The following is a 26,957-nucleotide window of genomic DNA, read 5'->3' on the forward strand; positions in this document are numbered from 1 at the left end:
CCTGTGCTTTTTCGGCGTTTGTGGGTGTCAGGCTTATTAAAAGACACTCACCTCCAGCACCTCTGTCTCTGGCACTTGATTCCGCCTATCCGCCAGTCCAAATCAGACGTGACAGAATCCCGCACCAAAACTTATGGAGTCAGCAGGAGCAGAAGCGCCATCCATGGCTGAGCTGGTTTCCCAACATGCCGGCCTCCTCCACCGCCTAGGCTCGGCCATGGATCAGGTATTGGCCCGGTTGGAGAGATGGGAGAGAGGTGCCTCCCCAGCCGGACCAGCTCCGGTCCCTCACCCTGCGCCCCTACCCACATCCACTGAAGCGGGTGCCAGCGGGATCCGGATTTCACCTCCCAGGGAGTTCGATGGGACGGCCGCTGGGTGCAAGGGGTTCCTCCTCCAACTGGAACTGTACCTGGCGACCGTCCGCCCCCCTCCCTCCGACGAAGAGTGTCTCACGGGTCGAGCCCTGGAATGGGCCAATGCGGTCTGGGATGGTCCAGACTCGGCCCGGGGTGACTACCCTGAGTTCACCCGCCACTTCCGGGCGGTTTTCGATCATCCACCGGAGGGCAGGGCGACGGGTGAGCTACTATTCCATTTGAGACAGGAGACGAGGACCGCTCAGGATTTCGCGTTGGAATTCCGGACTCTCGCCGCTGGATCGGGGTGGAACGAGCGGGCCCTGATAGACCACTATAGGTGCAGCCTTCGCGAGGACGTCTGCCGGGAGCTGGAATGTAGGGACAACACCTCCACTCTGGACCAGCTGGTGGATTTGTCCATTAGATTGGACAACCTGCTGGCTGCCCGGGAACGTTCCAGTCGGGGCCTGTTCGTTCTGCCTCCCAGTCCTCCCGCTCCACAGCCCATGGAGTTAGGGGGGGCTGCATCGAGGAGGACCAGAGGGGGGGGTCTCTCCTGCACCCGATGTGGACGCAGAGGACACACTGTGGACCGGTGCTGGAGAGGTCCCTCCGGGAGTTCGGAGGGCAGGCAGAGCACTGCTTCGACCCCCCAGGTGAGTCCGCACCAGCCACACCCAGAGCCCCCTGTCGACCACTTGTACACCTCCGTTTGTTTTCCTAAATTTTCCCCTCACTTCCAGTATAAGGCGCTAGTCGATTCAGGTGCAGCTGGGAGTTTTATGGACCATGGGTTAGCTAAGAGGTTAGGGATTCCCCGGGTTCAGCTGGACCACCCCTTCCCCGTGCACACCCTAGATAGTCGACCGCTAGGGTCAGGCCAAGTAGGGGAGGTCACCGTGCCACTGGTTATGCAGACGTGGGGGGGTCATGTGGAGCGTATCAGCCTGTTCATCATTGACTCCCCAGCGTTCCCAGTGGTACTGGGAATCCCCTGGCTAGCCACACACAACCCCCAGATTTCGTGGGGGCAGAGGGCTCTAACGAGGTGGTCGAGGGAGTGCTCAGGTAGGTGCATAGGAGTTTCCATCGGTGCGACTACGGTGGAGAGTCCAGACCAAGTCTCCACCGTGCACATTCCCTCAGAGTATGCCGATTTGGCTATCGCTTTCAGTAAGACGAAGGCGACTCTATTACCACCCCATCGACGAGGGGATTGTGCGATAAACCTCCAGGCTGACGCGGTTCTTCCTAGGAGTCACGTGTATCCTCTGTCTCAGGAGGAGACAGTGGCTATGGATACATACGTCGCTGAGTCCTTGAGACAGGGATACATTCGGCCCTCTAAATCCCCCGTCTCCTCGAGCTTTTTTTTCGTGAAGAAGAAGGAGGGAGGTCTGCGCCCGTGCATTGACTATAGAGGTCTAAATGCTATCACAGTGGGTTTCAGTTACCCGCTACCTCTCATTGCTACGGCAGTGGAGTCATTTCACGGGGCGCGCTTCTTTAAGAAATTGGATCTCAGGAGTGCGTATAACTTGGTGCGTATCCGAGATGGAGACGAGTGGAAAACCGCATTTAGTACCACATCGGGCCATTATGAGTACCTCGTCATGCCGTATGGGTTAAAGAATGCTCCCGCTGTCTTCCAATCCTTTGTGGACGAGGTCCTTAGGGACATGCTCGGGCAGGGTGTGGTGGTGTGCATCGATGACATCCTGATCTGCTCCGCCACACGCGCCGAGCATGTGTCCCTGGTGCGTAAAGTGCTTGGGCGGCTGCTGGAGCATAACCTATACGTCAAGGCTGAGAAATGTGAGTTCTTCAAAAGAGCCGTCTCGTTTCCAGGATATCGCATTTCCACCTCGGGGGTGGAGGTGGAGTGTGACCGCGTGACGGCTGTGCGTAATTGGCCAACCCCAGCCACTGTGAAGGAGGTGCAGCGGTTCTTGGGGTTCGCTAATTATTATCGGAGGTTTATCCGGGGTTTTGGCCAGGTAGCAGCTCCCATTACCTCACTGATGAAGGGGGGGCCGGTGCGGCTACGATGGTCAGCAGAGGCGGACAGAGCCTTCCATCGTCTGAAGGTTCTGTTTACCAATGCACCTGTCCTGGCGCATCCGGACCCCTCTTTGCCATTCATAGTGGAGGTGGACGCGTCCGAGGCTGGGGTAGGAGCTGTGCTATCGCAGCACTCGGGCGTTTCTCTGAAGCTCCGCCCATGCGCGTTCTTTTCTAAGAAGCTGAGCCCGGCGGAGCGCAACTATGATGTGGGGGACCGGTAGCTGTTAGCCGTGGTCAGGGCTTTGACGGTGTGGAGACATTGGCTTGAGGGGGCACGTCACACTTTTCTCATCTGGACCGACCACCGTAACCTGGATATATTCGGGCAGCGAGGAGGCTTAATCCCCGTCAGGCAAGGTGGGCCATGTTTTTTACGAGGTTTAACTTCACTCTCTCGTACATTCCAGGTTCCCGGAACCGGAAGGCTGACGCACTGTCGCGTCTCTACGACACCGAGGAGCGGACCATCGATCCCACTCCCATAGTCCCCGCCTCCTGTCTGGTGGCACCGGTGGTATGGGAGGTGGATGCGGACATCGAGCGGGCGGGTCGGTCAGAACCCACTCCACCGCAGTGTCCCGTGGGCCTGAAATACGTTCCGCTTGGTGTTCGCGATCGCCTGATCCGATGGTCCCATACTCTACCCTCCTCGGGTCATCCTGGGGTGGAACGGACAGTGCGGGGCCTGAAGGGAAGGTACTGGTGGCCCACCTTGGCTGAGGATGTCCGGCGTTATTTCTCTTCCTGTTCAGTATGTGCTCAGTGTAAGGCTCCTAGGCACCTACCTCGAGGGAAATTACAGCCCCTCCCCGTTCCACAGCGGCCCTGGACTCACCTCTCGGTGGATTTCCTTATGGATCGCCCTCCGTCTCAGGGGAACACGGCGATCCTGGTCGTTGTGGACAGGTTCTCTAAGTCCTGCCGTCTGCTCCCTTTGCCCGGTCTTCCTACGGCCCTGCAGACCGCGGAGGCCCTGTTCACCCACGTCTTCCGGCACTATGGGGTGCCCGAGGACATCGTATCTGATCGGGGTCCCCAGTTTACGTCCAGGGTATGGAAATCGTTTATGGAGAGGCTGGGGATCTCGGTCAGCCTGACCTCGAGGTTCCACCCCGAGAGTAATGGGCAGGTAGAGCGCATCAACCAGGATGTGGGCAGGTTCCTGCGGTCGTATTGCCAGGACCGGCCAGGGGAGTGGGCGCAGTTCGTGCCATGGGCCGAGATGGCCCAGAACTCTCAGCGCCACTCCTCCACTAACCTGTCACCCTTCCAAGTGGTGCTGGGGTATCAGCCGGTCCTGGTGCCATGGCAACAGAGCCAGACAGAGGCTCCTGCGGTGGAGGCATGGGTCAAGCGCTCTCAGGAGACCTGGAACGCGGTCCAGGAATGTTTAAGGAGGGCGAGCGAAAGACACAAGGAGAGCGCTGACCGCCACCGCAGTGACGCCCCCGTGTTTAACCCGGGGGATAGAGTCTGGCTCTCGACCCGGAACCTGCCTCTCCGCCTGCCCTGCCGGAAGCTGGTTCCGCGGTTTGTGGGGCCGTTTAAAGTCCTGAGGAGGATAAACGAGGTGTGTTACAGGTTACAACTTCCTTCGTATTACCGCATTAACCCCTCGTTTCATGTGTCTCTCCTCAGGCCGGTGGTAGCTGGTCCGCTGCAGGACAGTGAGGTGCTGGAGGCCCCCCCGCCCCCCCCTGGACATCGGGGGAGCCCGGCGTACACAGTCCGAGCCATCCTGGACTCCTGACGTCGGGTAGGGGGCCTGCAGTACCTCGTGGACTGGGAGGGGTACGGTCCGGAGGAGAGGTGCTGGGTTCCGGCGGCGGACGTTCTGGACCCCTCTATGCTGCTGGACTTCCACCGTCGCCGACCGGACCGGATCGGCCGGCGCCTCGCCCTCCGGGCCGTCCACGAGGCCGGCATCGGCGCGCGGCTGGAGGCGCGCGTCAGGGGAGGGGTACTGTCACAGGATCCAACGAAAGTGGCGCCCCTCCTCGGTCGGGCGGCGCTCGGCAGTCGTCGTCGCTGGCCTATTGGCTGCCACCGTTCGTTGTTTCTGTGTCTTTTAGTTTGTCTGTCTGTTCCGCACCGGTTTTGTGTATGTCATTAGTGGGGGCTTATTTAATGTGTGTTTTCAGTTGGGATTTTGTGCGGGATTGTTTATTGTCCACGTTGTGTTATCGACAGTTTTGTAGAGGGATTTACCGGGCTGTGCTCCTTGCCTTTTTGTGCCTTGGAATTGTATTTTGTGTTTTATGGGCGCAGTTAAAAAATACGTGAACTTTGTATAGCGCCCTGTGCTTTTTCGGCGTTTGTGGGTGTCAGGCTTATTAAAAGACACTCACCTCCAGCACCTCTGTCTCCTGCACTTGATTCCGCCTATCCGCCAGTCCAAATCAGACGTGACACCCGTGAAGTCCTGGGCTGATTCCTCACCGCTCTCATGATCATTGCAACTCCACGAGGTGAGATCTTGCATGGAGACCCAGGTCAAGGGAGATTGACAGTTCTTTTGTGTTTCTTCCATTTGCGAATAATCGTACCAACTGTTGTCACCTTCTCACCAAGCTGCTTGGCGATGATCTTGTAGCCCATTTCAGCCTTGTGTAGGTCTACAATCTTGTCCCTGACATCCTTGGAAAGCTCTTTGGTTTTGGCCATAGTGGAGAGTTTGGAATCCGATTGATTGCTTCTGTGGACAGGTGTCTTTTATACAGGTAACAAGCTGAGATTAGGAGCACTCCCTTTAAGAGTGTGCTCCTAATCTCAGCTCGTTACCTGTATAAAAGACACCTGGGAGCCAGAAATCTTTCTGATTGCGAGGGGGTCAAATACTTATTTCCCTCATTAAAATGCAAATCAATTTATAATATTTTTGACATGGGTCTTTCTGGATTTTTTTGTTGTTATTCTGTCTCTCACTGTTCAAATTAACCTATCATTAAAATTATAGGCTGATAATTTCTTTGTCAGTGGGCAAACGTACAAAATTAGCAGGGGATCAAATACTTTTTTCCCTCACTGTACATGGGTACAAAACCCGACGCGCACCAGTAACATAGAGTACAAGAACTTACAAACAAACAATTCCACACAAGAACATGGGGGGAACAGAGGGTTAAATACACAACAATTAATGAGGGAAATGCAAACCAGGTGTGTAAGAAAACAAGACAAAACAAATGGAAAATGAAAAGTGGATCGACTATGGCTAGAAGACCGGTGACGCCGAACACCGCCCGAACAAGGAGAGGAAATGACTTCGGTGGAAGTCGTGACAGACATGCACTGTCAACTGTGTGGGACCTTTATATATGGAGGTGTGTGCCTTTCCAAATCATGTCCAATCCATAGAATTCACCACAGGCGGACTACAATCAAGTTGTAGGAACATGTCAAGGATGATCAATGGAAACAGGATGCACCTGAGCTAAATTTTGAGTCCCATAACAAATGGTCTGAATACTAATGGAAATAAGTTATTTCAGTTTTTTTAAATTCATATAAATTTGCACAAATTCTAAAAAACTATTTTTGCTTTGTCATTATGGGGTATTGTGCGTAGATTGACAGAGAAAACATGTACCGTAAATTCCGGACTATAAGTCGCAACTCCGTGGGAAAAAATGACGCGGCTAATATATGGATTTTTCCCGCTTTCAATTTTTTTTCTCCAAAAAAACACATTCTGTGACGTGCTCAGTTTTTTGGCGGCATGAAGCTTTCATTAGACCAATGAAATTGCCGAACGGGTTAAGGTCAAACAACTTTTTTGTTTACTGTTTAGATTAAATCGAGCGCTCTCAAACTTCCCATCATTCTGATTACGGTAGTCATTTTGTCACCCTCATCATGGCAAAGACACGGAGAAATGCATATGATGCAGCTTTCAAGTTGAAGGCGATTGATCTGGCTGTTGGAAAAGGAAATAGAGCTGCTGCACGGGAGCTTGGTCTTAATGAATCGATGATAAGACGTTGGAAACAGCAGCGTGAGGAATTGACTCTAAAGCTTACTGCAAATTTTGTATTTTTTGTTACAAGCCGTGTTTCTTTAAAGCCTATTTATTTTTGTTACAAGCCGTGTTTCGTTAAAGCCTATTTATTTTTGTTACAAGCCGTGTTTCGTTAAAGCCTGTGTAAAGTTCATTTGTTTCAATGTACCGGTAGGCACCTGCGGCTTATAGACATGTGCGGCTTATTTATGTTCAAAATAATATATTTTTTAAAATTCAGTGGGTATGAGCCTATTTATTTTTGTTACAAGCCGTGTTTCGTTAAAGCCTGTGTAAAGTTCATTTGTTTCAATGTACCGGTAGGGACCTGCGGCTTATAGACATGTGCGGTTTATTTATATTCAAAATAATATTCAGGTGCGCTTAATAGTCCGTAAATTACAGTATTTAATTCATTTTAGAATAAGGCTGTAATGTAAAACAAAATGTGGAAAATGACAAGGGTCTGAATACTTTCTGAATGCACTGTATGTGTGAGTGTGTTGGTAGAGTCCAGTGTGTGTGCATATAGTCAAAAAGAGTTAGTGCAAAAAGGGTCAATGCAGATAGTCTGGGTAGCTATTTGTTTAACTGTTTAGCAGACTTATGGCTTAGGGGTAGAAGCTGTTAAGGAGCCTTTTGGTCCTAGACTTGGCACTCCGGTACCGCTTGCCATATGGTAGCAGAGAGAACATTCTATGACTTGGATAGCTGGAGTCTTTGAGCATTTTTAGGGCCTTCCTCTGACACCGCCTGTTATATAGGTAGATCTATAGTATGTGTATGTTATGGGTTAGGTTGTGTCTATGTGCATTGTATTTAGGCATAGGGAAAGTATAGTAGTGCCCTGTCTCTGAGTTCAAAAATGATTCCATAATGGTTGGATAGGAGCCATCTGTCTGGGGTTAGAACATGTTTTGCAGAAATGAATAGCAACCACCTGTCTGGGTTATGATAAGGTTGAGGTTGAGTTACTGTCCTAGTTTCTGTGGAAAGCGAGGAGATGGCTTTGAACGTCAGAGTTGGGTAGTGGAATGAGAATAACAGGATGCAGATAGAGGAATCGTATTTCAACAAGGGAGATCAGAGCTAGACAGCCATCTGGCCCAGCCAGGGTCATCCTGCTGAGACTTTTACCCCATGTACTGTAGATAAAAGACTGTGTGAGTCTGTATCACTATGTTATTGAGCTGAAGCATCCAGTTGGGTGAATAAATCTCGTTTGAGCTTGTCCGACTGGGTCTGTACCTTGAGTAGAACCTAACAGTGCCAAATAAAGTAACAGGGTTGAAGTTTCCATCTAAAATCAGCCCCCAAAAAATCAGCCAAATCAGGATTTTGAAAATAAAAATACAAACTCAAGCTAAGTCAATTTGTTTGTCTACATGCCATTTTAAAAACAATGCAGATATTGGAGTAAACCAATTTTGGGTTAAGACAAGTAACTATGAGTAAGGGCAAACATCATGATAAGCTTGAATAAGACATCCGATTAACATTTATAACGGTTGGTTTTACTATATCTAGTAAATAACCAAACCAGTGATGGATCACTAGATAAAAGACATGCACGTCCCATCTGCCCCTGCAAGCCTGTCGGCATACGCGTCATCATCACACTCCCTCATCTGATTGGTCGAGTAGGCAGGCTCTCTGACTTTGTGCTTGTGGTAACTAGTGACGACCTTGTCAATGGGCAACCAGACCAAAGGATCGACACCAAGACTCAGAGAGGAAGAAGAACAGTTGGCTCTTGGCTTTCCATGGTAACTCTACAGCTGAAGACAAGGATTTGCGGTGGGTAGCTGCTTAAAAAAAATATCACCCTGTGAAAGTAGTATAAATATGTAAAAAAAATCTCCTCTTTGCAGCTTCCCAGGCATTTGGCACCACCATGTCAGTAGATAACTTCCTCCAGCCTGGTCTTATAGACTAGACGTAACATAGTAAACAATAATCTGGGACACTCAAATTAGTATGATATGTTACGTTTGGTGTGGTTACATAAGACAGATTGTTACTTATGGCAAAAATGAAAGTAGGGTGCTTGGTCAGGGTGGATGGGTCGACGTATAATGCGAACGTCTTACTACCCAAAGGTTGCGAGTTCAAATCCCATTAAGGACAATTTTAGGTAATTAGCAACTTTTTAACTACATACTTCTGTTTAGCAACTTTGCATGTAAGCTAATCCTTTCCCTAACCCTAACCTTAACACTTTTAGCTATCCCTTCCCTTAACCTTTAATAACCTAACTCCTAAACTTAACCACTAACCCCTATCCTTGCTAACATTAGGGAATGGGAAGGGGGCATGTATACATGTTCAGTTGTACAACTGAATGCATTCAACTGAAATGTGTCTTCTGCATTTAACCCAATCAGAGAGGTGTGGGGGGCTGCCTTAAATCGACATCCACGTCTTCGGCGCTTGGGGAACAGTGGGTTAACTGCCTTGCTCTAGTTACCTAGCTAGAACTCGTAACATATCATATGTTTAGCAAAGTCTTAACATATACTACGTTTTGCAAATTTGTAACATATAATACGAATTGTAATTCATAACATATCATACAAAATGGGTGAAGACATCACAAATTAATACACTACCGTTCAAAAGGTTGGGGTCACTTTGAAATGTCCTTGTTTTTGTAAGAAAAGCAATTTTTTTGTCCATTAAAATAACATCAAATTGATCAGAAATACATTGTAGACATTGTTAATGTTGGAAATGGCTATTGTAGCTGGAAATGGCAGATTTTTTATGGAAAATCCACATAGGCGTGCAGAGGCCCATTATCAGCAACCATCACTCCTGTGTTCCAATTGCACATTGTGTTAGCTAATCCAAGTTTATAATTTTTAGAAGGCTAATTGACCATTAGAAAACCCTTTTGAAATTATGTTAGCACAGCTGAAAACTGTTGTCCTGATTAAAGAAGCAACAAAACTGGCCTTCTTTAGACTAGTTGAGTATCTGGAGCATCAGCATTTGTGGGTTCGATTGCAGGCTCAAAATGGCCAGAAACAAAGAACTTTCTTCCGAAACTCGTCAGTCTATTCTTATTCCATGCGAGAAATTGCCAAGAAACTGAAGATCTGGTACAACGCTGTGTACTACTCCATTCACAGCTTCACAGAACAGTGCAAAATGGCACTAACCAGAATAGAAAGAGGAATGGGAGGCTCCGGTACACAACTGAGCAAGAGGACAAGTACATTAGAGTGTCTAGATTGAGAAACAGACGCCTCAAAAGTCCTCAACTGGAAACATCATTAAATTGTCCCCGTAAAACACCAGTCTCAATGTCAACAGTGAAGAGGCGACTCCGGGATGCTGGCCTTCTAGGCAGTGTTGCAAAGAAAAAGCCATGTCTCAGACTGGCCAATAAAAATAAAAGGGCAAAATAACAGACACTGGACAGAGGAAGATCGGAAAAAGTGTTATGGACAGACACATCTAAGTTTCAGGTGTTCGGATCACGAAGAAGAACATTCGTGAGACGCAGAAAAAATGAAAAGATGCTGGAGGAGTGCTTGACGCCATCTGTCAAGCATGGTGGAGGCAATGTGATGCTCTGGGGGTGCTTTGGTGGTGGTAAAGTGGGAGATTTGTACAGGGTAAAAGGGATCTTGAAGAAGGAAAGCTATCACTCCATTTTGCAACACCATGCCATACCCTGTGGACGTCGCTTAATTGGAGCCAATTTCCTCCTACAACAGGACAATGACCCAAAGCACGGCTCCAAACTATGCAAGAACTATTTAGGGAAGAAGTAGTCAGCTGGTATTCTGTCTATAATGGAGTGGCCAGCACAGTCACTGGATCTCAACCCTATTGAGCTGTTGTGGGAGAAGCTTGACCGTATGGTACGTAAGAAGTGCCCATCAAGCCAATCCAGCTTGTGGGAGGTGCTTCAGGAAGCATGGGGTGAAATCTCTTCAGATTACCTCAACAAATTGACAACTAGGATGGCAAAGGTCTGCAAGGCTGTAATTGCTGCAAATGGAGGATTCTTTGACAAAAGCAAAGTTTGAAGGACACAATTATTATTTCAATTAAAAATCATTATTTATAACCTTGTCAATGTCTTGACTATATTTCCTATTCATTTTGCAACTCATTTCATGTATGTTTTCATGGAAAACATGGACATTTCTAAGTGACCCCAAACTTTTCAATGGTAGTGTACGTCTATACGAAACGTAATATATCATACTAAATGGAGTACAGAATAATACGGAATGCTCTGAGAACAGGTTGAATCCTCACGCCCTCTCTCCCCGTCTCCTTCTCAAAACCCATTGGGTGAGTAAGCTAGATGTCCCGCCCCTATGACCTTCTCCTCCAATGGGTTTTGACAAAGAGGCAAGGAGAGAGGACGTGAGGATTATGCAATTGAGAAAAAGCCATGCTGCCAGGAGGAGTCAGGAACAGGAAATAGAAAACAGGAAGTACAGAGAGAGGAAGGACAATAACTGCCTCAAAAATACTTTTTAAGCTCCAGCAGATGTCCATCCCTGAGAACCTGAATGCACGGTTTGAAACGCCACCAAAAGCTGAAGCGGTTGAGAGAAAATCCAGATTCAATCAAGGGAGGGTCTGAATCCTGTGTAGACTTCTTCAGCGTTGGGTAGCTGCTGGTGGATCCGGAGGATGAAACATGTAGGTATCACCACCCTGTTCCTCCTGCACAGCAACCCCCAGCACTAGCACACAAAGCTCTGATAGGCCATTTACCTGACACGACTGCAAAATATATTTTTATTATCCGTCATCAAAACAAGATCTTGGGTAAAAAATGTAGATCTCCATGTCATATGTGATATGTAATACTGTTCTGAAAATAACACGTAAGATGAGGTAGTGATGTAATATCTAAATGTTCTCAGCTGCCACCAGAACCACGAGTACGCCATCAGCACTGCCAGTACGTCACCTGCCTACCACCAGTACGCCATCAGCACTGCCAGTACGTCACCTGCCTACCACCAGTACGCCATCAGCACTGCCAGTACGTCACCTGCCTACCACCAGTACGCCATCAGCACTGCCAGTACGCCATCAGCACTGCCAGTACGTCACCTGCCTACCACCAGTACGCCATCAGCACTGCCAGTACGTCACCTGCCTACCACCAGTACGCCATCAGCACTGCCAGTACGCCATCAGCACTGCCAGTACGTCACCTGCCTACCACCAGTACGCCATCAGCACTGCCAGTACGCCATCAGCACTGCCAGTACGCCATCAGCACTGCCAGTACGCCACCTGCCTACCACCAGTACGCCATTAGCACTGCCAGTACCCCATCAGCACTGCCAGTACGCCACCTGCCTACCACCAGCACCCCATCAGCACTGCCAGTACGCCATCAGCACTGACAGTACGCCACCTGCCTACCACCAGTACGCCGCTTGCCTGCCACCAGAATTCCAGCGTTCCACCCATGCACAAACAGTCACTTCTTGCAATGTGATCCTTACAAGTGAGTTGTTCAGTAATATTCTCCATTTCATGTTCATTTGTCGGCGTGACCCTGGACAACACCCTGTCGTTCTCCACTAACATCAAGGCGGTGACCCGATCCTGTAGGTTCATGCTCTACAACATTCGCAGAGTACGACCCTGCCTCACACAGGAAGCGGCGCAGGTCCTAATCCAGGCACTTGTCATCTCCCGTCTGGATTACTGCAACTCGTTGTTGGCTGGGCTCCCTGCCTGTGCCATTAAACCCCTACAACTCATCCAGAACGCCGCAGCCCGTCTGGTGTTCAACCTTCCCAAGTTCTCTCACGTCACCCCGCTCCTCCGCTCTCTCCACTGGCTTCCAGTTGAAGCTCGCATCCGCTACAAGACCATGGTGCTTGCCTACGGAGCTGTGAGGGGAACGGCACCTCCGTACCTTCAGGCTCTGATCAGGCCCTACACCCAAACAAGGGCACTGCGTTCATCCACCTCTGGCCTGCTCGCCTCCCTACCTCTGAGGAAGCACAGTTCCCGCTCAGCCCAGTCAAAACTGTTCGCTGCTCTGGCACCCCAATGGTGGAACAAGCTCCCTCACGACGCCAGGACAGCGGAGTCAATCACCACCTTCCGGAGACACCTGAAACCCCACCTCTTCAAGGAATACCTGGGATAGGATAAAGTAATCCTTCTAACCCCCCCTTAAAAGATTTAGATGCACTATTGTAAAGTGGTTGTTCCACTGGATATCATAAGGTGAATGCACCAATTTGTAAGTCGCTCTGGATAAGAGCGTCTGCTAAATGACTTAAATGTAAATGTAAATGTAATAATCTCTACATGAAAATGTACCCTGTTGTACATGTCTAACTCCTTGATAGATGTGCACCAGTGTGACGCCTGTGGGAAAACTTTGGTTCCACCTGCCCTCAATCCTGTCTGATGCCAGAGGCTATCCTGGACCCCACAGTAACTTCCTCGTTTAAGTAGGACAGCTTGATTCCTCTTCAACTCTCCTGGCATGATCCATGAAGTGAGTACTCATTCACACAACATTCAACCTCTCAAGAAACAGTTTTTCTATTATATATTTTGTGTAATGTTATGACCAAAGCCATGTTTTGACTACAGTATGCTCAGTTCTCTGGCTCAACAGTCTAAAGTGCCATCCTCTTCTTGTCTCCTTCCCCAATCAGTAGTGATACAGGATATGAAGTTATCAGTAGTGATACAGGATATGAAGGTATCAGTAGTGATACAGGAAATGAAGGTATTAGTAGTGATACAGGATATGAAGGTATTAGTAGTGATACAGGATATGAAGGTATCAGTAGTGATACAGGATATGAAGGTATCAGTAGTGATACAGGATATGAAGGTATTTGACTGTTGAAAGATAAAACATTCCAGGCATAGTTACTTTTGCTTTATCCTTCCCATGTGTTATCAGATCAGTGTGTAGGTGAGGAGAGGAAGACAGCCTAATCCCTCATCAACACTCATGGCATGAACAGTAAAGTTATTACTCAATCACAATATCGGCAAAAGGAAGCCCCTGCTCTCCTGCCCTCTGAAGAACTGAAGCTTTCTCATTACTGTATGTAGACTAGATCCCATTTTCAGTTCTGATTCATGTGTAGCGCCATGTATCTGCTGTTTGTGTTTACAGCTAAGACTCATTATGTTCCCTGATTTAAGAGGTGATGACCACTCCACTACCAGTGTCAACTCTCTCCTGACATGAACTGAAGCCATGTCCCATGTGCCCTCATCCACTGGAGCATTGAATGTTTCCTCTCCAAGCCCTGTAAATGTTATTTTATTACTATATGAACAGTAAATGAAATTCACTAACACAATCACATTATTACACATCAATGAGATTGTACTCCTTGCTTGGACTAAGTCATTAATTCATAGTTGTTTTGTGTTCCCAGTCAAATCCTGTCTTGCCCTCAGCAGAAAATTTGAGCTCTTCTCCAACACCCTCCATCCATGATGAGCCTGTGTCCTGAAGTCAAGCCTCTGAAGACATCAACCCCTGTCCTGCGGAGTCCTGAAGTCAAGCAACTAAAGTCATCAACCCCTGTCTTGTCGTGTCCTGAAGTCAAGCCTCTGAAGACATCAACCCCTGTCCTGTCCTGAAGTCAAGCCACTGAAGACATCAACCCCTGTCCTGTCCTGAAGTCAAGCCACTGAAGACATCAATCCCTGTCGTGTCCTGATGTCAAGCCTCCGAAGACATCAACCCCTGTCCTGTCGTTTCCTGATCTCTTCCCAACACAGTCCAAACACTGATGTTTGGATAAATACCATAGTAAACCAGAAACTAAATGAATATGTCATATACATCTATTTCACTCTCTGCTTGGTCTAAGTCATTCATGCATAGCTCTTGGTCTAACTGTGTTGTGCACTTGTTTTTTTGTGTTTCCAGTCAATTCCTGTCCTGCCCTCAGCGGAAGAGTTGAGCTCTTCTCCAACACCCTCCATCCATGACGAGCCTGTCTTGCACGGCTACTTCCTGACCTTGTCCCATCCCCCATTTTTTAACTCATGTGATCCCTCCCCTCTCAACACCGAGCCTGTCAGAATTGAGTGCCTATCTCTCTCCCAGCACTCGTACTGGTCAGACACCAAAGGATATCCTGTACCCCGCAGCAGCGTCCATGGTCAACTTGGACAGTCTGTTCATACAGTACCACCTGGTAAAACCTGATCCCCCAACATCTGTCCATGCATTACCACCTGGTAAAACCTGATCCCCCAACATCTGTCCATGCATTACCACCTGGTAAAACCTGATCCCCAACATCTGTCCATGCATTACCAACTGCTAAAACCTGATCCCCCAACATCTGTCCATGCATTACCACCTGGTAAAACCTGATCCCTCAACATCTGTCCATGCATTACCAACTGCTATAGCCTGATCCCCCAACATCTGTCCATGCATTACCACCTGCTAAAACCTGATCCCCCAACATCTGTCTATACATTACCACCTGCTAAAACCTGATCCACAACATCTGTCCATACAGTACCACCTGCTAAAATCTGATCCCCCAACATCTGTCCATGCATTACCACCTGCTAAAACCTGATCCCCCAACATCTGTCCATGCATTACCACCTGCTAAACTTGATCCCCCAACATCTGTCCATACATTACCACCTGCTAAAACCTGATCCCCCAACATCTGTCCATACATTACCACCTGCTAAAACCTGATCCCCCAACATCTGTCCATTCATTACCACCTGCTATAACCTGATCCCCCAACATCTGTCCATACAGTACAACATGCTAACTTGTGAAAAATAAAGACTCATTGTACCTTGTTTTCACTCATTATGTGAAGAACCTGTCCATTACTGTTTGGTTACATGAGTATAAAATAGACATTACATTTACATTTTAGTCACTTACAGTAGTGAATGCATATATTTCATACTTTTTTCCCCCATACTGGTCCCCCATGGGAATCGAACCCACAATCCTGGCGTTGCAAACACCATGCTCTACCAACTGAGCCACACGGGACCACACAGGACCAAACTACAAGTGGTGGAAAAAGTACTCAATTGTCATAGTTGATTAAAAGTAAAGATCCCATAATAGAAAATGACTCAAGTAAAAGTAAGTCACCCAGTAAAATTCTACTTGAGTAAAAGTCTAAAAGTATTTGGTTTTTTAAATATACTTAAGTATCAAAAGTAAATGTAATTTCTAAAATAAAATTAAGTATCAAATGTAAAGGAATAAATAATTTCAAGTTCCTTATATTAAGCAAACCAGACAGCACCATTTTCTTGTTATTTTGATGTACGGATAGCAAGTGGCACACTCCAACACTCAGACATAATTTCCAAACGAAGCATGTGTGTTTAGTGAGTCCGCCAGATCAGAGGCAGTAGGGTGACCAGAGATGTTCTGTTGATAAGTGAGGGAATTGGACCATTTTCATGTCCTGCTAAGCTTTTGGGTATCAGGGAAAATGTATGGACAAATGTAGTGAAGTAAAATTAAAAGTTGTCAACAAAATATATAGTAAAGTACAGATACCCCAAAAAACTACTTAAGTAGTACTTTAAAGCATTTTTATTAAATTTTTACACCACTGCAAACAACAAATGATTACTTTTACCATAAGTTCAATCTTTTATTCTAGATTTATTACATTGACTATTCTTGCTTACTCGGTCCTCTAAGATAAAGTTATGTGAACAATCTGTTCATTTGGTTACATCGAAGATCATGGATGCAACAAAAACACAAAAACATTATAACTTTTACCATATCAATCTTTTATTCCATTCAATACATTCATTATACTAATGTATTCAGTCCTCACAGATGCAGTTCTCAATCATCTGCCCTGTATATATTTATGGCATGTTGTAATGCATACCCATTGACACAGAATGTCACAAGACCAGGGTGATCTGCCATGCAATGGCATGGTTCTTCTGGAGGCAACAACCCACATCTTCTGACAACCTATTGTAGTAAACGATGCTGTAATATTGCATGGTAACACTGATAAAGTATCTCTTACAATGAACTACAAAGCATCCTACAAAAACTTGTGGAATCTCCTGGCAGCAGACATTCCCCACCTCAGTTGGCATGGTCTGACAATGCCCACAGGTTCACCTACAGTTGAAGTCGGAAGTTTACATACACCTTAGCCAAATACATTTAAACTCAGTTTTTCACAATTCCAGACATTTAATCCTAGTAAAAATCCCCTGTCTTAGGTCAGTTAGGATCACCACTTTTTTTTAAGAATGTGAAATGTCAGAATAATAGTTGAGAGAATGATTTATTTCAGCTTCTATTTCTTTCATCACATTCCCAGTGGGTCAGAAGTTTACATACACTCAATTAGTATTTGGTAGCATTGCCTTCTAAATAGTTTAACTTGGGTCAAACAAGCTTCCCACAATAAATTGGGTGAATGTTGGCCCATTCCTCCTGACAGAGCTGGTAACTGAGTCAGGTTTGTAGGCCTCCTTGCTCGCACAAACTTTGTCAGTTCTGCCCACAAATTTTCTATAGGATTGAGGTCAGGGCTTTGTGATGGCCACTCCGATACCTTGACCACAACTTTGGAAGTATGCTTGGGGTCATTGTCCATTTGGAAGACCCATTTGCGACAAAGCTTTAACTTCCTGACTGATGTCGTGAGATGTTGCTTCAATATATCCACGTAATTTTCCTGCCTCATGATGCCATCTATTTTGTGAAGTACACCAGTCCCTCCTGCAGCAAAGCAGCCCCACAACATGATGCTGCCACCCCCATGCTTCACGGTTGGGATGGTGTTCTTTGGCTTGCAACCTCCCCCTTTTTCCTCTAAACATAACGATGGTCATTATGGCCAAACAGTTCTAATTTTCTTTCATCAGACCAGAGGACATTTCTCCAAAAAGTACGATCTTTGTCCCCATGTGCAGTTGCAAACCGTAGTCTGTCTTTTTTATGGTGGTTTTGGAGCAGTGGCTTCTTCCTTGCTGAGCGGCCTTTCAGGTTATGTCAATATAGGACTCGTTTTACTGGGGATATAGATACTTTTGTACCTGATTTCCTCCAGCATCTTCACAAGGTCCTTTGTTGTAGTTCTGGGATTGATTTGCACTGTTCATCTCTAGGAGACAGAACGCATCTCCTTCCTGAGCGGTATGACCGCTGCATGGTCCCATGGTGTTTATACTTGTATACTATTGTTTGTACAGATGAAAGTGGTACCTTCAGGCGTTTGGAAATTGCTCCCAAGGATGATCCAGACTTGCGGAGGTCTACAATTTTTTTTCTGAGGTCTTGGCTGATTTCTTTTGATTTTCCCATGATGTCAAGCAAAGAGGCATTGAGTTTGAAGGCAAAGGATGTCAATTAGCCTATCAGAAGCTTCTAAAGCCATGACATCATTTTCTGGAATTTTTCAAGCTGTTTAACCTTTTTTGGATAGGGGGCAGTATTTTCACGGCCGGATAAAAAACATACCCGATTTAATCTGATTATTACTCCTGCCCAGAAACTAGAATATGCATATAATTATTAGCTTTGGATAGAAAACACTCAAAAGTTTCTAAAACTGTTTGAATGGTGTCTGTGAGTATAACAGAACTCATTTGGCAGGCCAAAACCTGAGAAGATTCCTTACAGGAAGTGCCCTCTCTGACCATTTCTTGGCCTTCTACACTCTCTTTATTGAAAAGTGAGGATCTCTGCTGTAAAGTGACACTTCCTACGGCTCCCATAGGCTCTCAGAAGGCGGCAAAACGGTGAATGATGACTCTGGTGTCCCGGGCTGAAAAACAGTAGCGCATTTGGATAGTGGTCGATCAGAGAACAATGAGACTGGAGGCGCGTGCACGAGGCGACACCATGTTTTTATTTTTTCGTCTTTGAACGAAAACAGGGTTTCCCGGTCGGAATATTATCGCTTTTTTACGAGAAAAATCACATGAAATTGGATTTTAAACAGCGGTTGACATGCTTCGAAGTACGGTAATGGAATATTTAGAATTCTTTTGTCATGAAACGCGTCGGGCGCGTAACCCTTCGTCACCCTTCGGATAGTGTCTTGAACGCACAACAAAACGCCGCTATTTGAACATAACTATGGATTATTTTGAACCAAACCAACATTTGTTATTGACGTAGAAGTCCTGGGAGTGCATTCTGACGAAGAACAGCAAAGGTAATCCAATTTTTCTTATAGTAAATCTGACTTTGGTGAGGGCCAAACTTGGTGGGTGTCAAAATAGCTAGCCTGTGATGGCGAGCTATCTACTCAGAATATTGCAAAATGTGCTTTCAGCGAAAAGCTATTTTAAAATCGGACATAGCGATTGCATAAAGGAGTTCTGTATGTATAATTCTTAAAATAATTGTTATGTTTTTTTGTGAACGTTTATCGTGAGTAATTTAGTAAATTCACCGGAAGTTTCGGTGGGTATGCTAGTTCTGAACGTCACATGCTAATGTAAAAAGCTGTTTTTTGATATAAATATGAACTTGATTGAACAAAACATGCATGTATTGTATAACATAATGTCCTAGGAGTGTCATCTGATGAAGATCATCAAAGGTTAGTGCTGCATTTAGCTGTGGTTTTGTTTTTTGTGACATTATATGCTAGCTTGAAAAATGGGTGTCTGATTATTTCTGGCTTGGTACTCTGCTGACATAATCTAATGTTTTGCTTTCGCTGTAAAGCCTTTTTGAAATCGGACAGTGTGGTTAGATAAAGGAGAGTCTTGTCTTTAAAATGGTGTAAAATAGTCATATGTTTGAAAAATGGAAGTTTTCGGATTCTCGAGGACTTTGTATTTCGCGCCACGCCCATCATTGGATATTGGAGCAGGTGTTCCGCTAGCGGAACGTCTAGATATAAGAGGTTAAAGGCACAGTCAACTTAGTGTATGTAAACTTCTCAGCCACTGGAATTGTGATACAGTGAATTATAAGTGAAATAATCTGTCTGTAAACAATTGTTGGAAAAATGACTTGTGTCAAGCACAAAGTAGATGTCCTAACCGACTTGCCAAAACTATAGTTTGTTAACAATACATTTGTGGAGTGGTTGAAAAACGAGTTTTAATGACTCCAACCTAAGTGTATGTAAACTTCCGACTTCAACTGTACATAAAGAAAATTAACATCAGACGAAAGACAGCATGTCTGTCGCTCACTGTCCACAGTCTACAGTAAGGACGTTCAAATTCCAGGCAAGATCGTCCTATAACACTGCTGTCCACTAAATACTCAAATTACAATCAGGTACAGTACAAGATGAAAGCTAGCTAGCAATAATGTTAGCTTATTGATTGCGATCTAGCAGAATAGAGCAGGACGTGCACGTTGATAATTGGTTTATTCCCCTCCGTAGTGACGCAGTGGTTTTGCTGACAAATGCACACGAAGCACAGGTGGCCAATAAGGGACTACTATTCATCTGGAGAGGCGACGCCCACTTTAACTCCCTCAGTGCTGTGATCATGCCGTGGTGATATGAGAGAAGCCAAAGGAAAGTTTCAGATAGAGAGAGAAAGTATGTGTTTGCTCTGCATGTTTAAAGTACCGTGTGTGTGTGTGTGCGTGCGTGCGTGCGTTCATACATGAGATTGTCTGTTTGCTGTCTCTCTGTGTGACACTTCCAGGCCCAGCTCAAGGACATCATTCAAAGCCCTGCCAGGTATCAGTCAGCCAGTCAGTCAGCCAGTCAGTCAGCCAGCCAGTCAGGCAGTCAGTCAGCCAGTCAGCCAGTCAGCCAGTCAGTCAGTCAGCCAGTCAGTCAGCCAGTCAGCCAGTCAGTCAGCCAGTCAGTCAGGCAGGCCTTTGAAGTTTCTTCTTTTCACCCTTCAGACTATCAGAGGAGGAGGAGGTGGAGAGGAGGAGGAGGAGGTGTAGAGGAGGCGCAAGGGAATCAGTGTTTTAACATGCTGCCATGCATCAAGAGCTGTCTTTAAATTGCCCTGCTTTTAGCCATGAGAGATGGCTGCCTTGAAGTATGCTGCCTTCAAAGAGCTGTCTCTCACACACACCCCCCCCCCCCCCCACACACACACACACACACACACACACACACACACACACACACACACACACACACACACACTCACACACACACACACACACACACACACACACACACACACACACACACACACACACACACACACATACACACACACACACACACACAAAGCAGTGTAAAGGCAGGGCAGAGGCGCCTAGAGCCATATTAGCATGGCAAACTCACCGTGACAGCAGTTTTGCTACAGTGCTGTTAGTGATGGAGACAATATGCTCTCTGCTTGGGATGCTCCGGGGCAAGAGCTGCCTTCCAAGGTTTGTTATCATGTAGCCCTGGGTGGAAGCTAGAGGGAGAAGTATAGGTTATGAATGGAATGGGAGGAGAGAGAAGGGTGGGGTGAAAAGATGGGAGGAGAGAAAAGAGAGCAGTGAAAAAAATAGAAGGAGAAGGATGGAAGGTGGTGGGAGATGGGTAGGGGAGATGGTGGGGAGTGTAGAAGGGATGGCCTAAAAGGATGATAGTTGGTGAGGGAGGTTTGGGAGGTGGGGATGAGAGGTAGGGAGGGAAGTAGTGGTGATCTGAAGATAGAGTTTAGAGTTGTAAAACATGACAGCCAGCTCAGTGAGAGCCTAGGAACTATAGTGAGTTTGGGGAAGTGGACTTGGTGTTAGAACGAATGGGTTCTGGCCACTGACTGGTTGACAGTCTGTCCACAAACACACTCACACACACACACACACACACACACACACACACACACACACACACACACACACACACACACACACACACACACACACACACACACACACACACACACACACACACACACACACACACACACGCCCACACACAAGCGCACACACGCCCACACACAAGCACACACACACACACACACACAAATACACCCACGCACACACAAGCACACACATACACACACACAGGTTTGAGGGAGAGAGGAGGTGACAGAGTTGGGCTGATTGGAAAAGACAGAGCTGGGCTGATTGAAAAAGACAGAGCTGGGCTGATTGAAAAAGACAGAGCTGGGCTGATTGAAAAAGACAGAGACAGCAGCAATCAGCTCCTCCTCTCCCGTGAGAGAGTACAAAATCACATCTTATAAACACACACGGAGAACAAAGCTAGCCTCTGCAGAAAACATCCCCATGGCTGCCCGGAACACACAACATATATTAAAACATATATTTACTGTGTTTCCTCATGTATTCGCTTATAAATTCACTCACATATTGAATTATGTTATCACTCTCCTATTCACTCACATATTGAATTATGTTATCACTCTCCTATTCACTCATACAGGATGTATGTTCACTAATATTCCCTTTTTACTAATATTTTCCTCTCTAACCTCAGAACACTCCCTCCTCATTGATCATCATTCTGTGTGTTCCATTGTCATAGTAACTGACACGCTGCTTGTCATCCTCTCACATATTCCTGGCATTCTATCATCTTCTCTTCTTCTCATCACTCCATCCTGTAATTATTCTCCTATAGAAAACAGATGGGAGGAGAGAGAGCCCCAACCTGTTAAACTGTCTAATCAATGTCAGCCGTCAGTAGAACGTCATTATTTATATACAGTCTAAAAACAGCAATGGAGCAACGAAAGGAGAACTTGTTCCCTCATCACCGTAGCAATGCACTGGGAGACAGGTGTTCTTGCTGGCAGAGAAGAGGGAAGAATAAGTCTTGCGATGAAATGTATCCTAATGAATATTACCAACATCACCAGTACAATTCTGTAACAACTACATCCTCTCGACATCACTGGAAACAGCTATTACAACTTTTATTGTTCACAATAATATCAGGTGATTGGCTGTAGAAAAGATCGGCAGATGATTCAAATACCTGTACTTGTCAGTCCAAACTAGGTTGCCCACACACACACACACACACACACACACACACACACACACACACACACACACACACACACACACACACACACACACACACACACACACACACACACACACAGTATATCCACCCATCCATCCATCCATACAGTACATACATACATACACTATATATCCAAAAGTATGTGGATGCCCCTTCAAATTTGTGGATTTGTCTATTTCAGCCACACTCGTTGCTGACAGGGGTATAAAATCAAGCACAGAGACATGCAATTTCCATAGACGAACAATGGCAATAGAATGGCCTTACTGAAGAGCTAAGTGACTTTCAACGTGGCACTGTCATAGGATGCCACCTTTCCAACAAGTCAGTTCATCAAATTTCTGCGCTGCTAGAGCTGCTCCTTTCAACTATAAGTGCTCTTCTTGTGAAGTGGAAAAGTCTAGGAGCAACAACGGCTCAGCCCAGCTCACAGAATGGGACCGCCTAGTGCTGAATTGCCTAGCGCGTAATAATCGTCTGACCTCGGTTGCTACACTCACTACCGAGTTCCAAACTGCTTCTGGAAGCAACGTCAGCACATAAACTGTTTGTCAGGAGCTTCATGAAATGGGTTTCCATGGCAACTGGTCCGTCCGGCGCCACCGCAACTTTGGCAGCTGAAACTGGGCCGTCCGGCGTCGCCACAACGGGTCAGTCTGACAAAGCTACTTCAGCAGCCACAACTGGCCCGTCCGATGCCGCCACAACCGGTCCATCCGATGCCACTGCTACTGGTCTGTCCTGCGCCGCCGCAACTTTGGCAGCTGAAACTGGGCCATCCGGCGTCGCCACTATGGGTCCGTCCGACGAAGCTACTTCAGCAGCCACAACAGGTCCATCCGATGCCACTGCTACTGGTCCGTCCTGCGCCGCCACAACTTTGGCAGGGGCAACTGGCCTGTCCGACGACGACGCAACTTTGGCAGGGGCAACTGGCCTGTCCGACGACGACGCAACTCCGGCATCTGCATCGGGTCCTGTTCGACCCGCACTGCGTTTCTGTGATCGCCCTCAAGGCCGGTGTCGTTGCGCTGCTAGTGCAGCGCGTAAGGGGGGGGGGGGTACTGTCACGGATCCCTCCGGAACTTTCATCACGCACACCTGCCCCCTATTCCCACTGATTAGTATTTGTTTATATGTGCCATTTGGTTTCAAATCAAATCAAAGTTTATTTGTCACGTACGCTGAATACAACAGGTGTAGACCTTACAGTGAAATGCTTACTTACAAGCTCTAACCAATAGTGCAAAAAAGGTATTTGGTGAACAATAGGTAGGTAAAGAAATAAAACAACAGTAAAAAGACAGGCTATATACAGTAGCGAGGCTATAAAAGTAGCGAGGCTAAATACAGACACCGGTTAGTCAGGCTGATTGAGGTAGTATGTACATGTAGATATGGTTAAAATGCATATATGATGAACAGAGCGTAGCTGTAGTGTAAAAGCGGGGTTGGCAGATGGTGGGTGGCGGGACACAACACAGATAGCCCAGTTAGCCACTGTGCGGGAGCACTGGTTGGTCGGCCCAATTGAGGTAGTATGTACATGAATGTATAGTTAAAGTGACTATGCATATATGATAAACAGAGAGTAGCACCAGCGTAAAAAGAGGGGTTGGGGGGGCACACAATATAAATAGTCTGGGTAGCCATTTGATTACCTGTTCAAGAGTCATATGGCTTGGGGGTAAAAACTGTTGAGAAGCCTTTTTGTCCTAGACTTGGCACTCCGGTACCGCTTGCCATGCGGTAGCAGAGAGAACAGTCTATGACTGGGGTGGCTGGTGTCTTTGACAATTTTTAGGGCCTTCCTCTGACACCGCCCAGTGATGTACTGGGCCTTACGCACTACCCTCTGTAGTGCCTTGCGGTCAGAGGCCGAGCAGTTGCCGTAACAGGCAGTGATGCAACCAGTCAGGATGCTCTCGATGTTGCAGCTGTAGAACCTTTTGAGGATCTCAGGACCCATGCCAAATCTTTTTAGTTTCCTGAGGGGGAATAGGCTTTGTCGTGCCCTCTTCACGATTGTCTTGGTGTGTTTGGACCATTCTAGTTTGTTGTTGGTGTGGACACCAAGGAACTTGAAGCTCTCAACCTACTCCACTACAGCCCCGTTGATGGGAATGGGGGCATACTTGGTCCTCCTTTTCCCGTAGTCCACAATCATCTCCTTAGTCTTGGTTACGTTGAGGGAAAGGTTGTTATTCTGGCACCAGCCGGCCAGGACTCTTACTTCCTCCCTATAGGCTGTCTCGTCATTGTCGGTGACCAGGCCTACCACTGTTGTGTCGTCTGCAAACTTAATGATGGTGTTGGAGTTGTGCCTGGCCTTGCAGTCGTGGGTGAACAGGGAGTACAGGAGGGGACTGAGCACGCACCCCTGGGGAGCTCCAGTGTTGAGGATCAGCGTGGCAGATGTGTTGCTACCTACCCTCACCACCTGCGGGCGGCCCATCAGGAAGTCCAGGATCCAGTTGCAGAGGGAGGTATTTAGTCCCAGGTTCCTTAGCTTAGTGATGAGCTTTGAGGGTACTATGGTATTGAACGCTGAGCTGTAGTCAATGAATAGCATTCTCACGTAAGTGTTCCTTTTGTCCCGGTGCGAAAGGGCAGTGTGGAGTGCAATAGAGATTGCATCATCTGTGGATCTGTTTGGGCGGTATGCAAACTGGAGTGGGTCTAGGGTGAAGACAGGACGCACCTGCTAAAATCGGTTTCCTATTGAACATACTTCTTTCTGTAAGAGATTTTATAATTTGATTACATTTTAGGGTATCTGAGGAGTAAATAGAAACTTATTTTCACTTGTTGAAACAAAGTTTAGGGGTAGATTTTCAGATTCCTTTCTCTGCATGCTGAACGAATGGATTACTCAAACCGATGGCGCTAACTAAACAGACTGTTTTGGATATAAAGAAGGATTTTATCTAACAAAACAATCCTACATGTTATAGCTGGGACCCTTTGGATGACAAATCAGAGGAAGATTTTCAAAAAGTAAGTGAATATTTAATCGCTATTTGTGAATTTATGAAACCTGTGCTGTAATAGCTACTTTAAATCTGTCACGTCCTGACCAGCAGAGGGCGTATTGCTTAGTCTTGGTCAGGATGTGGCAGGTGGTTTGTGTTTGTTAAATGTTGTGTTGGTGATTGGGACTTCCAATTGAAGGCAGGTGTGTATAGTTGCCTTTGATTGGAAGTCCTATATAGGTGTGTGTGTTTTTCTTTGGGATTGTGGGGAATTGATTTTGCACTGCGTTTTGTATAGCCTGCAAGACTGTCCATGTCGTGAGTACTGTCTAGTGTTGTTTTTTCAAGTGGATGCCTTACATGTTTTGTCAGTAATAAACATGAGTGTCCACAATCCCGCTGCGCCTTGGTCCTTCTCTCTCCCATGCGACATATTCGCCGAAGAGTACGACATTTTCTGTGACAAAATCGGACAGCTGATATAAGGCACTTATATATACCTAAATGTTTAATATCCATAATTTGTATGATTCTTTATCCCGCTAGCGGGACACCTATCCCTAATTAATGAATAGCATTCTCACATAGGCGTTCCTTTTGTCCAGGTGTGAAAGTACAGTGTGTAGTGCAATAGAGATTGCATCATCTGTGGATTAAAAAAAATTATAATAATATTTCACCTTTATTTAACCAGGTAGGCCAGTTGAGAACAAGTTCTCATTTACAACTGCGACCTGGCCAAGATAAAGCAAAGCAGTGCCACAAAACAACAACACAGAGTTACACATAAACAAACGTACAGTAAATAACACAATAGAAATATCAATTTACCGTGTGTGCAAATGTAGAAGAATAGGGAGGTAAGGCAATAAATAGGCCATGGAGGCTAAATAATTCCAATTTAGCATTAATGGCAGATGTGCAGATGATGATGTGCAAGTAGAGAATAGAGATACTGGGGTGCAAAAGAGCAAGAGGATAAGTAACAATATGGGGATGAGGTAGTTGGGTGGATCTGTTGGTGCATTATGCAAATTGGAGTGGGTCTAGGGTTTCTGGGATAATGGTGTTGATGTGAGCCATGACCAGCCTTTCAAAGCATTTCATGGCTACAGACGTGAGTGCTGCGGGTCAGTAGTCATTTAGGCAGGTTACCTTAGTGTTCTTGGCCACAGGGACTATGGTGGTCTGCTTGAAACATGTTGGTATTACAGACTCAGACAGGGAGAAGTTGAAAATGTCAGTGAAGACACTTGCCAGTTGGTCAGCGCATGCTCGGAGTTCACATCCTGGTAATCCGTCTGGCCTTGCGGCCTTGTGAATGTTGACCTGTTAAAAGGTCTTACTTACATCGGCTGCGGAGAGCGTGATCACACAGTTGTCCGGAACAGCTGATGCTCTCATGCATGTTTCAGTGTTGCTTGCCTCGAAGCAAGCATAGAAGGGATTTAGCTCGTCTGGTAGGCTCGTGTCCCTCGGCAGCTTTTGGCTGTGCTTCCCTTTGTAGTCTGTAATAGTTTGCAAGCCCTCCAACATCCGACGAGCTTTGGAGCCTGTGTAGTACAATTCGACCTTAGTCTTGTATTGACGCTTTCCCTGTTTTATGGTTCATCGGAGGGCA

The sequence above is a fragment of the Salmo salar genome, chromosome 25, assembly GCF_965601325.2.
Source record: "Salmo salar chromosome 25, fSalSal1, whole genome shotgun sequence".
NCBI lineage: Eukaryota > Metazoa > Chordata > Actinopteri > Salmoniformes > Salmonidae > Salmo > Salmo salar.